The following is a 13,533-nucleotide window of genomic DNA, read 5'->3' as shown; positions in this document are numbered from 1 at the left end:
CATTTCTTCTGCAGTGTTTAGCCTCATTTTACAGATAAGGAAACTGGGACTCAGATTAAATGCCTTCCCAAGGACACCTAATGATCCAGAGGCAATGCCAGGTCTTTAAACACAGGGTCCTTTCCATTACAGAGATATGAAAGGACAACTCATATTAATGGTGAACTTTTCATTTTGGCTTTTGAAATAATGCTGATTTCTCCATGCAGCCTCTCCAAGAGGTTGGGCAGCCTCTCAGTTTTTCGAAACTCCACCAGGGACAAGAAAGCACATCCAGCTGTCTTCAGAACAGTGATTCCTGGCAGGGTGGACTGAGAGGTGGGAAGCAGAAAGGAGGGTAAGAGTCAGAATCACCTTCCACAGATTCTGATAACCTGGGGGTGTGCCAGGATCTGGGAAGGGGGTGGGGAGACCAGTGCAGCTTACAAAGAGAATCTGGTAAGCAGCCTAGATGGACCATAGTCAATCAGAACTTAAGATCTGCCAACTGTCCACGGGATCGTTTCTCACCTGGTTCCATTCGGGACATTCCCATCACAATGGGATTTCCTGCTTATGGACCATTTAATTCTGATTACAAACTATTCCTACACACACACACACACAAAGGTGTAAGAATAAAGAACACTTGAACCAATACAATGGGAGCACATCAAGGAAGGGCATTTCAACCCCTCTTCATTATAATCCTGGGAAGAAATGTGTCCTACTAATGGCTGAGTGGCCCAGGGGGCAAAGGGCTGGCCTAGAAATCATGAGTGCCAATGAACATGAAAACCAATGGGTTGTTAAAAGTATTCTCTATATCTACCTAGTGAAAGCCTGCTGGGAAGTTCCTCTTCCTTCCTTCATCTGCTGCCTGGGATGCAGATGTGTTAGCTGGAGCTCAGCAGTTGATTGAAACCATGAGGTGTGAAACCATGAGGGAGAGTGCTGCAAGCTGCAAGGACCCCAAGGACTGACTGCATGGACCCCCACTGCCTGCACTGGTGACCCCTGGACTTCTCTCATGTGAGAAAAGAATCAGAGTGAAGAGCCAAGTCCAACAAAGGGGATCAATCACAGAGAGTCTCTTGCAGAGTGTACCCCAACTCCTCATAGCTGATGGCACAAGCTTCCTCTGCCGGGTACATCCTGATTCTCATCTTTTCCAATGCTTGCAGGTTGGAGCTGGACTTTGGTCTGATAGGAGGCCTTGTACAGGATCCGGTCTGGAATGAGGGTATGGTAGAGGGTATGGTAGAGAGGAAACAACACCTACATGGTCACTAACGTATTAGTGCAGGTGCCTGCCTGGAGGAGAGCTTTTCAATCTGCGCATGGGGAAGGATTAGCTTTCATTTTATTTTCTTTTTATTTTTTAAAAATATTTATTTATTTTTAGAGAGAGAGACACAGAATGCCAGCAGAGGAAAGACAGAGAGAGAGAGAGAGAGAGAGAGAGAGAGAGAGAGACTCAGAAGGAGGCTCTAGGCTCTTAGCTGTCAGCACAGACCCCAACGCGGCGTTCAAACCTACGAACCATGAGATCATGACCTGAGCTGAAGCCAGACGCTCAACCAACTAAGACACGCAGGTGCCCCAAGGATTAGTTTTTAAATGCCTGATCTGTAGTGGACTGATACTTTTATAAAAAACAAAGAAAATGAAAAATGAAAAAATTTTTAAGTGCTAAAACTCATACTTTTAATTACTAGATTGAACAGATATAAAATTACTCTATCAAATTGCTATAAAACTTTCTAATCACAGATGCTCTCAGGTTGTGTACTTGTCTCGCTGAGTACTGGTCACAATCCACAGACTAATTCTGGTCTGTAGACCACACTTTGGATAGCATGGACCTTTTAACCTATACCCAAAAGGAATACCGTGTGTGTGTGTGTGTGTGTGTGTGTGTGTGTGTGTGTGTGTGATGTATATTAATTGAAATGTCTCATCAAGATAGAGTGAATAATCCTATGTTAGATCATTTTTATACTGAACAATGCTATAATAAATGTAAGTAATCTGACAAGGTCACCACTGGTTAGTTTTCACCAGCTTGTTGGAGGCAGTGAAGTGAGTGAAAGACAATTCACTAAAGGTCTTAGACTCCCATAGCTAAACACATTGTTGGGCCAATGAATCCACCCGCCCTGCCTCCAGCTTTCTGGTTATGTGAGATAATATAAATTACCTTTTGGCTCAAGCCATTTTGAGTAGGGGTTTCATTTACTCGTAGGCAAAACTTCTTACAAGTTCTGGATGCTGACCTTCAGTCCATATGCTGATCCTTAAATAATGTGGCCATGCCCTCAGTCGGTAGCACTAAAGGTCTGCTTATAGTCTCTCTCAAAGAGAGAGGTTTGCTGGTTAATAGTCAGGAGCCTGGTTGAAAGTTGTGGTTTTAAGGCTGGGTTTTCCTACTCATTCTTCTGATAACCTTGGAACATTCTGGAACATCAGAAAGCTGTACACTTTGATCAGGTTGTTTGGACCCATACATGGTTGTTCCCACTGTGTTGTGACTTGGCTTAGATATAGTTGTCTCTGGCTCACAAAAGGGGATTCTGGAAGAGACACCTGTAGGAATCACTCACATTTATCACCTGTACCTTGTTGAGGATATGGCTTACAATATTACCCAGAGCCTTAGATTGCCATTAAATCCAAATGCCAGGAAAATCTTCATCTTCCCTAAGGTACTAATATGGGTTTTCTTCCAGAAATTTAACTATTTTCTTTTTTGTTCCATCTGCTCAAGGAACTATGAGGGCAAAATATAAGGTGCAGACCTTATATTTATAACTGCAGACCCTACGTATTAGCTCCTTTAGCATTTCTCCCATCTTGATCTTCCACTCCCATCTATATTATTCTCATTCTCAATTTTCAAATTTGTTGTAATTTTAATTGTAAAGCTCCTCAGATCAAACCTGCTAACCCTCTTTTCAATTTCTGACTACAGATTAAATCAGATTACTATGAAATTCAAGGGCAGGTTTGAACAAAAAATAATTCATAAACATAAGCCATCCTTAAGGGTGTGGGGAGGGCAAAGGGATGATTTTTGGTGATGGAAGGGGGATGGAAAATAGATGTCAGGTGACAACTTAAGCAGGTCCTCTACCAAAGAATTGGAAACCATCTGATGGGCAAATGGATTTGTTACCTACAGTTAAAGCTGTAGGCCCCCTTGGGATGCCTGGGTAGCTCAGTCAGTTAGGTGTCCAACTTCGGCTCAGGTCATGATCTTGTGGTTCGTGAGTTCGAGCCCCACGTTGGGCTCTGTACTGATAGCTCAGAGCCTGAGGCCTGTTTCAGATTCTGTGCCTCCCTCTCTCTCTGCCCCTCCCCTGCTCATGCTTTGCATACCCTCCCCCACCCCCACCTCAAAAATAAATAAACATTAAAAAAATTGTTTTTAAGCTGCAGGCGTTCTTAATACCATACTAGTATTTTAAGTATTTACTTGAAGCCCAGAAGGTGTTCACACTCCCAAGTCGATACACCAAAGCAGGCTTTGGCAAAGGTGAAGAGAATGCCTTCCTTTTGTAAAGTGAGAGGATAGTAGTTTTGAAAAGATTGCTAGAAAAGGAAAACTAGTGTGTATGGGCTGAACTGTATCTCCCCCAAACTTCATACGTTGAAGGCCTAAGCCCCAGTATATCAGATATGACTATATTTGGAGATAGGGCCTTTAAAGAAATAATTAAGTTAACATGTGGCCATTAGGATGGACCCTAATAATGACTAATGTCCTTATAAGAGGAAATTCGGACACCTAAGGAAATACCAGGAGTGCACAGAGGAAAGACCATGTGGAAAGGCATCACGATGGCAGCCATCTTTAAGCCAGAGAGAGCCCTCGTGGGAAACTAAACTTGCTAACGCCTTGAACATTTCCTCCCACATTTCCAGAAATAAATGTCCGCTGTTTAAGCTCCCAAGTGTGCTAGCGAACTAAGACACAGTGTGACACCTCAACTTTCTGAGTTTTCTCAGTCACATCTTTCTTTTTAAGTCTGTGCATTATGACTATGTAAGAACATATACCAAGACAAAAAAGACTGGAAAGAAATCAGCCACATGCTAACGACGTATGCATTAGGATGTATATACGTACACAAATTATTTTTATATCTTCTATTTTTAAAAATGTGACATAGTTGTATTCTTTTTCCTGCTTTAAAAATAACTTATTTCGAAACTGCTTAAAACTCACAAATAGGTGGATCATTTTTTTTTTAATTTTTTTTTAACGTTTATTTATTTTTGAGACAGAGAGAGACAGAGCGTGAACGGGGGAGGGTCACAGAGAGAGGGAGACACAGAATCTGAAACAGGCTCCAGGCTCTGAGCTGTCAGCACAGAGCCCGACACGGGGCTCGAACCCACAGACCGTGAGATCATGACCTGAGCCGAAGTCGGACGCTCAACCGACCGAGCCACCCAGGAGCCCCATAGGTGGATCATTTTTAAAAAGGAATGCGATGGAACTGGAGGATCTAGCATGGATTCCTTTGAAACCACCCAAGTTTGTGTAGGCCTTGGAGGGTATACCCGACACAAACCCCAGTTGGAGGCCCTGCCGATTACATAACTTATTTGACCCATTTTGACCCATTTACTCTTTACATCCCATTCTGCATCCATCTGATAATAACCACTTGGACTGCTTGTCCAGCCACTTTCACCTGTTGTCAGCATCTTGCTCATTCTAGGTCTAGATCTTACGCTCTGAATCCCATGAGTCTTGATCTCCCCCAACCCGGCAATGAATAGTCCTACCTTGTCCTACCTGTCTTTTATAGTGTGATTACTCTGATTTGTATCATACTTAGTTCTCTATGTTTTTGTGCTCTCTTCATTGCACAAATGTTTGCTGAGTAGCTACTATGTATAAGCATGGATCTGAGGAAATAGGGAACAAAACAAAGTCCCTCCTCTGATGATGCTTCTTACAGGTGGGAAGACAGATAATAAACAAACGAAAACCTACAGTGTCCAGTAGTGACCCAGGCTGTGAAGAATAATGGAGCAGGGTGAGAAGCCAGAGAGAGGGAGGTGTGGGTAAGAAGGCATGCTAGTTGGATAGGGGCGTGAGGAAGACCATGCTAGTTGGATAGGGGCATTGAGGAAGGAACCCCTAATGAGGGGACACTAGCCCAGTGGTTTTCGAAATGTGGGACCAGCAGCATCAGCAGCATTTGGGAACTTATTAAAATGCACATTCTCAGGGCCCTAACCTAGACCTAACGAATCAGACACCCTAGGAGTGAGCCCCATATCTGTGTTTTAAGAAACCTTCCAGGGCATTCCGATGCTGGCTAAAGCCTGAGACCCACTATGTAAGTCCATAAGACTCATCAGCTGGCATTTACACAGCCATCTCCGAATTATCCTCTAGAATTCTCCTCTGGTGCAGGGCCCTGCACACATATCAGGTGGTCCATGAATGTCTTTAGGCTGGATGGAGTAAGGCACTTTTCTTTGCTCAAGCTGTTCACCCCAGCCTCCATGAGGAATAGTGATGCTTTTGTCGCACATCCATGATGCCTTGGTTTCATAATCTCTTCTCACTTTTCCTTGCCCTCTTTCAATTCTCCTTCTAATTTCCCTTTACACTATTACCTTTTTACTTTTACTTTGTTTGACATGTACCTTCTCTTTCCTCTCATATTCTCTAATAAACAAGAGACATACCCACGTACTTCCCCTTTGATCCAGGTAATTCTGAAAATCAAATTCCTCCTAAACACAGCCACACAGTTCCTGTTTGAGTTCAACTGAAAGTAAAATCGTAGTCATTCAGTCATTCACTCATTCATTCATTTGTTCTTTCAGCATCTACTATGTGCTGGACATGGTTTCAGGCAGGGGTAGATAAAATCTATCTGTAAAGGGCCAGAGAGTAAATATTTTAGGCTTTGCAGGCCAAGAAGCAATGTCCTCAACTCTTTTTTTTTTCAAGATTTTTATTTTTAAGTAATCTCTCCACCCAACATGATGTGGGGGGGGGATGGTTCTGATCTACAACCCCAAGATCAAGAGCTGCATGCTCTACTGAGCCAGCCAGGTGCCCCAGTAATGTCCTCGATTCCTGAAGCAGCTTCTCTCACCAAAAAGCCAGTAGTGGTTTTGTTTTTGTGTGTATGTGTGTTTTTTTTGTGTTTTTTGTTTTGTTTTGTTTTTTTCAGATTTTAAAATGTAAAAACCATTCTTTTTTTTTTTTTAATTTTTTTTTTCAACGTTTTTTTATTTTTTTTTATTTTTGGGACAGAGAGAGACAGAGCATGAACGGGGGAGGGGCAGAGAGAGAGGGAGACACAGAATCGGAAACAGGCTCCAGGCTCCGAGCCATCAGCCCAGAGCCTGACGCGGGGCTCGAACTCACGGACCGTGAGACCGTGACCTGGCTGAAGTCGGACGCTTAACCGACTGCGCCACCCAGGCGCCCCTGTAAAAACCATTCTTAGCTTGCTGGCTACATAAATACTAGGGTTGGGCTGGATTTGACCCTGGGCTATTGTTTGCTGACCCCTGGTTTTAGACACTGGCGATACAACATTGAATGGGATAGATGAACACGACTTCTGTCATGGAACTTACATTATGGTTGAGGGAGACAGGAAATAAATATAATAAATTAAATAATATGTAAGAAATGCTTAGTGCTATGGGGAAAATAGAGAAAAGTGGAAACACTGGGAATGTGACAGGAGGGAACTATGAATTTTAAATAAGGTGGTGAGGAAAAGCTTCAATGAAAAAGTGTCAATTGAGCAAAGACTAAAAGAAAGTCAAGGAATGATCCATGAGGCTGTGCAGAGGAAGCGTATACCAGGCAGAGAAACAGTCAGTACAAAGGTCCTGAGGTTAGAGTATGCCTGGTATGGGAAGTGGCCAGAGGAGCCAGAGAAAGAATGAGAGAGGAGAGTGGTAGGTGAGGTCAGTGTGTATAGTCATGTGTTGTATGTGTGCATGTGCTTGTGTGGTGTTTGGGATGTGAGCAGAGGAGCAGTTGTTGAAAAAGGGATGCTCAGGAGCACCTCCTGGTCCCTGAACTCTGTCTTACATCCTGAGCCTGATCCCAGTTTGCTCCTCCCAATTAAATCAGAAAGGATCTGATATCAGCCCCTGTCCAGAGTCATTCCACCTGATTCTCTGTCATGGCTGAACCCGGGCCAGCGGTGGGAGTACAAGCTGCTGAACAGGGCCTCGGTTCTAAGGGAGAACTGAAAACTCCACTAGAACATTCAGGTAACCTCTCAGATTTGAAATGAAGGGAAAAAATAAAGGATTTCCTGTTAGAGTTGAAAGGTTCTGGCTTTGAAAGGACCACATCGGAAAGGACTGGGTGTTTTGGGTGGTTGTTTACAGGATCTTTACTGGAGGAGAGAAAATAAACCACTTCCTAGGAAAGGAAAGACCTCCCCTCCACCCCCCAATCAATGTGCATCATGAGGAAGGGAACGCAGGTGGCTCTGGTTTAGGGCATCCTTAGGCATATCCAGGCCAGCTGTGACTTGGCTTGCCAGAATTCAGGCTTAAGAGGGCGCGCTCTTACGCTGAAATACAAACAGAAATGGACTTTGGGAATTGGGACCCTCGTTAACTCTGGTCTTGATCCTAAGTTATCCCCAGTGGGCCCACTACCACCCATCCTCCATACCACTGCCAGCGTGAGCTTTCAGACAAGACAATCCAGTTCCCACGATTCTTCAATTGTCCCCTCCTATCTCTTTTAGTGACTCCCAGAATTATAGAATTCCTAAGCCTGTGAAAGTTTAAGCAAAAATTGAGGGGGCCAATGTTGAATTGCCAATTTTTTATTGTTACTATTGCTTACTGATGGGCCATTTTACCACCAAAATAGAGGAATGATGTAATCTCAAAATAAAAAAAGAGTCTTTTTTAATTGAATATGGTTAACCACGAAACATTGGCTTTATATAAACTTGCTTTACTTACATAAAATTCACCTATTTATATGGATAACTATGTGATTATACACATATAATATGCAATGATAATGCATGTAATTTTAGACAATCTTACAGATAGAGTAGGCAGTTAGACATGAGCTAGAGGCTAGGATCGTGATAAGTTACACATTAGAAGCCTGGGGACACAACATCCTGATTTTGAGGCTTCCAAGACCTCAGTGCTAAAGGACCAGGAGCCACAGATGCAGAACATGTACCCTCCTCCTCAACCTTTGTCCCAGGGTAACCTATAGCTTCATTATATTTACTTGGGTTTCGATCTTCCCCCGCCCCCAGAAGGGGAAGTTGGCCATGACACTTTGGACAAGGACCTTGTAGGGCCTAAAGCTCCCCCACCCAACTGGTGGGGAGGCGTCCCTGAGATGATTGGAAACAACCTAGCTATGACCCATAACCTGTGCAAACATATAACCCGGTGCGGACGCCACCTCTGGGCCTGCCCGCTCTCCCACCTTGAGAATGTACTGTCCTTAATAAACTGCTTTGTGCTTGCCACCTTCTTTCTGGTTGTCTTTACTTGGGCGTGGATGTCACATAAACCTTTCCTGGGAAATCCAACAACCAAGACCCGAACAAGGCCGGCCCCAGAACAGTGCCTGTGAGCACTAAGCCCAGCGTGAGCTCCGTGACAGCCCACGAGGCCCTCCCCCAGCCCTCACGACCCACCCGTCACGCTAGACGCACCAGCTATTCTGCACCCCTGCCTGCCAGGTTCCTGAGCTTCACCCTTTCTCCTCCCAGCCTTTGGGTAAGCTCCTGCTCGTCTCTCAAACCCTGCTCAGTTACCTTATTGGGTTTTCTTTGTTTCTGCCTCTTAGAAAACAGACTTGATTGGGCAGGTGCTCGGCGTGCTCCCGGCGGGCCCCGCGCGGCGGCCGCGTGCTCCCGGCGGGCCCCGCGCGGCGGCCGCGTGCTCCCGGCGGGCCCCGCGCGGCGGCCGCGTGCTCCCGGCGGGCCCCGCGCGGCGGCCGCGTGCTCCCGGCGGGCCCCGCGCGGCGGCCGCGTGCTCCCGGCGGGCCCCGCGCGGCGGCCGCGTGCTCCCGGCGGGCCCCGCGCGGCGGCCGCGTGCTCCCGGCGGGCCCCGCGCGGCGGCCGCGTGCTCCCGGCGGGCCCCGCGCGGCGGCCGCGTGCTCCCGGCGGGCCCCGCGCGGCGGCCGCGTGCTCCCGGCGGGCCCCGCGCGGCGGCCGCGTGCTCCCGGCGGGCCCCGCGCGGCGGCCGCGTGCTCCCGGCGGGCCCCGCGCGGCGGCGGGGGACTTGTCCTGCTTACACTTGCGCGTGAGGAGCCCTGGCCAGCTGTGCGCGCCAGAGGCCGCGTCGCAAGGTAAGGTATAGTCCTAATCACCAGCTAAGGAGGCAGAGGGAGGGCTGGGTGCCTGCCAGACCTTGGAAAGCGAGGGCCCTTTGGACCAGCTTCCCTTCAGAGACTCAGGGTCTCTTAGCCAACGTGCTGTTGCTGTCAGGCAAGGTTCTGTGAGGGGCGGCCCCGCGCGGTCTAGAATGGTTAGCAGCAAACATGGTCACCACCCGCTAGATGCCGGGCAACCACAAATGCCCCCAATTTTGCCAGCTGTCACCAATTGCCCCTTCCCCGGAGAACGACTGTGGTGGGGTGATGCAAGCCAAACACTTCTAGTAGGATCTACTGGTGTTTAACTTTCTGGCACCGGCTTGCTTGACCGGACCATAGGAGTCCAAATCCACTGGCAATCTTGAGTAGCACTCGTTGACCTCGTGTTGTGTAGCAGTGAACTCTGTGAAGTGGGCACTGGCATCTTTTATACACAGGAAGAAGGAAAATAGCCTGACGCCCTTAAATCAACTGAGGAAGTCGTTGAAGACAAGGCAAGGCTATCCCCTCCTACCTTGGGTCCTGCTTTTGAGTCCCCGGAGGTTCAACCAGGGGTTGGAGCGTATTTAAAGGGTAGAACCTGGACCCAACTCAGGTGTGATCCCAAAGGCCTTCTGTTTTCTGGTTCTAAAAGTGTGAATATTTCTTCTGTATAACAGCATAAGGATATATCTTTTATAGCACTGATTAAAAGGTGTTTGGAAAATAGCTATGTACTCCTGCTTGTGTACTGAACAGAGAGCATTAATTAGAAAGCCTGGCAACTCCACGGAAAGACCGTTATAGGAGTATTACACTATTCCAATATGTTAGGAAAAAAAGTGCTTTTCTGCAACATGACTACTTTTTGAAGTATCATTTCTTTGCCTAAAAAAATGCATATTTGGAACCTATTGTATATCACAACCTAGAAGTAATGGTATGCATGCATATTTAAAAAAAAATTTTTTTAACGTTTATTTACTTTTGAGAGAGAGCACAAGCCGGGGAGGGGCAGAGGGAGAAGGAAACACAGAATCTGAAGCAGGATCCAGGCTCGATGAGCTGTCAGTACAGACACAGGCACGTGAACCCACAGACCGCAAGATGGTGACCTGAGCTGGTGGGACGCTTAACTGACTGAGCCACCCAGGCACCCCCATGTTTCTTTTTTTTTTAATGTTTATTTATTTTAAGAGAGAGAGAGAGCATGCACAAGTGCATGTGCAAGTGGGAGAGAAGCAGAGAGAGAGAGAGAGAGAGAGAGAGAGAGAGAGAGAGAGAGAATCCCAAGCAGGCTCCACAATCACCATGGAGCCTGATGTGGGGCTCGATCCCATGATGGGGCTCTGTCCCACAACCATGAGATCAAGACCAGAGCCGAAATGAAGAGTTGGACGCTCAACTGATTGAGCCACGTAGGAACCCCTGCATGTATTTTTCTATAAATAATTACACAAGACTGCATGCCTCATTGCACATTGTTTTGTATATTTAGCTTAAGAAACCGGGTTAGTGGACCCGGGTTAGTGGAAACCACAGTTAGCAGACCTGACTCTTCTTGTGAGGCAGGACATGGTAACCAAGGCGGGAGACCCCTGTAGCCACACCACTTCTGCAATCTTCATCCAGTATCACAACTGCTGAGGGGTCTTGCGTGAAGTCCTACCCAGAGTCTCCTGAGAACACACCTCATCCTACATCAACAGCTCCATCATCTGGATCACAGCACTCAAGGAAAACTGCATCAGGATCCCAAGGGAATGAGAGTGCTGGGTAAGACTCCACTAAAGCCAAGCAAAGGAAAAGAAAAAAGAGTGCTTCAAGCCTGTGTGGTGTTGAGGCTTACGGCGATGCGAGCCAGCGCTGCCACATCAGAGCGGCCGTTGGATGCTACAACCATAGTGTGGGTTCCCTTTCCCCATTCACAAGTGCTTACTACAGGAATGGGATGGCTTTCCTGGCCTGTTGATGGGACTGTGACTGCAACAAAGGAAAGGCAATGTTATATTAAGGTGATTTCTATCCCCCTCTTTGCACAGAATACATACAAGTTTACCTTTTCTGTAAAAAAAAAAAAAAAAAACCCACAAAAAACAAAACAAACCCAAAACATAAAACTTTGGTAATATGTCTAAACAGTGGGGTGCCTGGGTGGCTCAGTCAGTTAACTTGATTTCGGCTCAGGCCACAACCTCGTGGTTTCTGAGATAGAGCTTTGCATGGGGCTCTGTGCTGACCATGCCAGAGACTGCTTGGGATTCTCTCTCTCCCTCCCTCTCCCTGCCCCTGCCTTGCTCGTGAGTGTCCCCCCACTCAAGATAAATAAATAAACGTTAAAAAAAATCTAAACATTAGCAAAGTATGTAACATTCAGAGTATCATAAATGTTGGCATTTTAAAATGTTATACCACTCTTTGAAAAATATTGAGATAAATCTAAATTTAATGGTAGTTTGAAAACCATCAGCATCTATGTTAAATTATATGAGTAAATTAATTAAAAGACAGGAAAAAAAGATTTTTTTTTTAATTCATGCCCTAGAATAGTATCATTTTTATATCTTTGTTATCATGTTGATAGAAAAAGAGAGTCCTTTTCCCTGACTAGACTCAACATTCCAGGTTTATTTCTAGGTCCTGTCACAGAAGGAGCATAGTGGGTGCTCATGAAATTCATACTAAACTGAACTGATTTTGAGCAAAAATTATCCTGCTCAAAGCAAAGTTTCCTTAATGAGAATGACTCAGACATGAGTCCATTAGATAACAAAACCACCTCCCTGGGGTATTAACATCAAATCCTACATGAGAGACTAAGTAACTATTCTCCATCCAGAACGGTCCTGGGAAAAAATGATAGGTGTCCATACAGGCTAAAAGCAAATACAGTTTTAGGGTGCCTTGGTAGCTCAGTTGGTCAACTCCAACTCTTGATTTTGGCTCAGGTCATCATCTCACGGTTTGTGGGGTTTGAGCCCCGCATCCGCTTGGGATTCTCCCTCTCTCTCTGCCCCTCTCTGGCTCTGTAATACACTTTCTCTCTCTCAAAATAAATAAAGTTTTAAAAAAATTTTAAAAATATATAATTTTAAATTGTTGCCCACAAAATAGAATCATTTGGTAAGATGATATTCCATAGATAATGCTAAGAAATAAAACACAGCTGATTGTCATATTGTTGGGGGAGGGGAAAGCAAATGAGTAAAACAGCGATCATGAAACTGTTGCTAGCATCATCTTTAAAGGACATAATGTGTTATGGGTAGAGTTTTTTAACCTAACGTGAAAACCTAAAAAGAAAATATCATTTTCTATAAGTAGTCTAACCTAGGTGCAAACTGTAGTTTTCACTTAAAACCTGCTGGCTTAGGGCTTACATGGGCTTCTGTGTAGTGCGTACGCATTTCCTGTCAGCCAGGAAGCCCTGCAGATAAATAAATGCACAGAAACTCCTAAGTGCTGTTAGTCTTGCAAATCCAGTAACTGTGTGGACTTAATATCCTTCATTCCAGTTAGAAGATCTGAAACTAAAACAATCAGCAAGCCACTCTTTTCAGTTCATATATGGTGTGACATTTTGTCTCGGCACACCCCCCGCAGAGTTGTTATGCAGCACAGGAGGGTTTACAAAAGGCAAGACTCATCTTCTTCCAGGCACTAGAGGGCTAAATATTTACAAATGCAAAGAGAGACTGTATGTCTGAGACCCTCTCAAGGGAGGAGTGGTTGACTGAGAGGGTCTTTTTTTTTCCCCTTTCTAGGTTTACGTTGAAGATATATCATAGCAAAACAAATGATGAAAAATGAGAAATGTGTCCAACTGCTTGTTTGGACAACAGCAGCATCAGCTGGCTGGTTTGGCCCATCTGTGGAGCATTTTCAGACTTATTCTGCTGTCTTTGCATCAGATCCATCCTTTACCAGTGTCTTGTGATATTAGGGCTCAGCACAGATCAGCTTTCCTGCTGTCTTTGAGCCTGAGCAATTAGGCCTGAAAAGTGAATTTTTTCTTCTTTTTATAAGTTTTATTTTAAGTTAATGACACCACTACATTGTGGTTATTTTTTACCAAAATATCTAGATTTAGAAAAAAAACTTTTATAAATTACAAAAATAATGCAAGGCTGTTATAAAAAAATTCAAACATTCAGAAAAGCGTAAAAAGGAGACTTTTTCCTTTTCCCTCCATATATTCCATATCCAGAGGTAAT

The 13,533-nt window shown here is 45.1% G+C and overlaps 1 long non-coding RNA gene across 1 annotated transcript in view; it reads left to right on the top strand.

Moving 5' to 3' along the window:
* The first annotated feature begins 9,239 nt into the window (after nt 1-9,239).
* The window catches only part of LOC122232070, a 43,862-nt gene continuing 39,568 nt past the window's right edge, over nt 9,240-13,533 (top strand). The window contains exon 1 of the long non-coding RNA XR_006209394.1: nt 9,240-9,313. This is a non-coding gene — a long non-coding RNA (uncharacterized LOC122232070). The remainder of the gene's footprint in view (nt 9,314-13,533) is intronic.

The sequence above is a fragment of the Panthera tigris genome, chromosome D2 (assembly GCF_018350195.1).
Source record: "Panthera tigris isolate Pti1 chromosome D2, P.tigris_Pti1_mat1.1, whole genome shotgun sequence".
Taxonomy (NCBI): Eukaryota; Metazoa; Chordata; class Mammalia; order Carnivora; family Felidae; genus Panthera; species Panthera tigris.
Note: the sequence above shows the minus strand (reverse complement) of the source record. Positions and strands in the feature narration are given on the sequence as shown.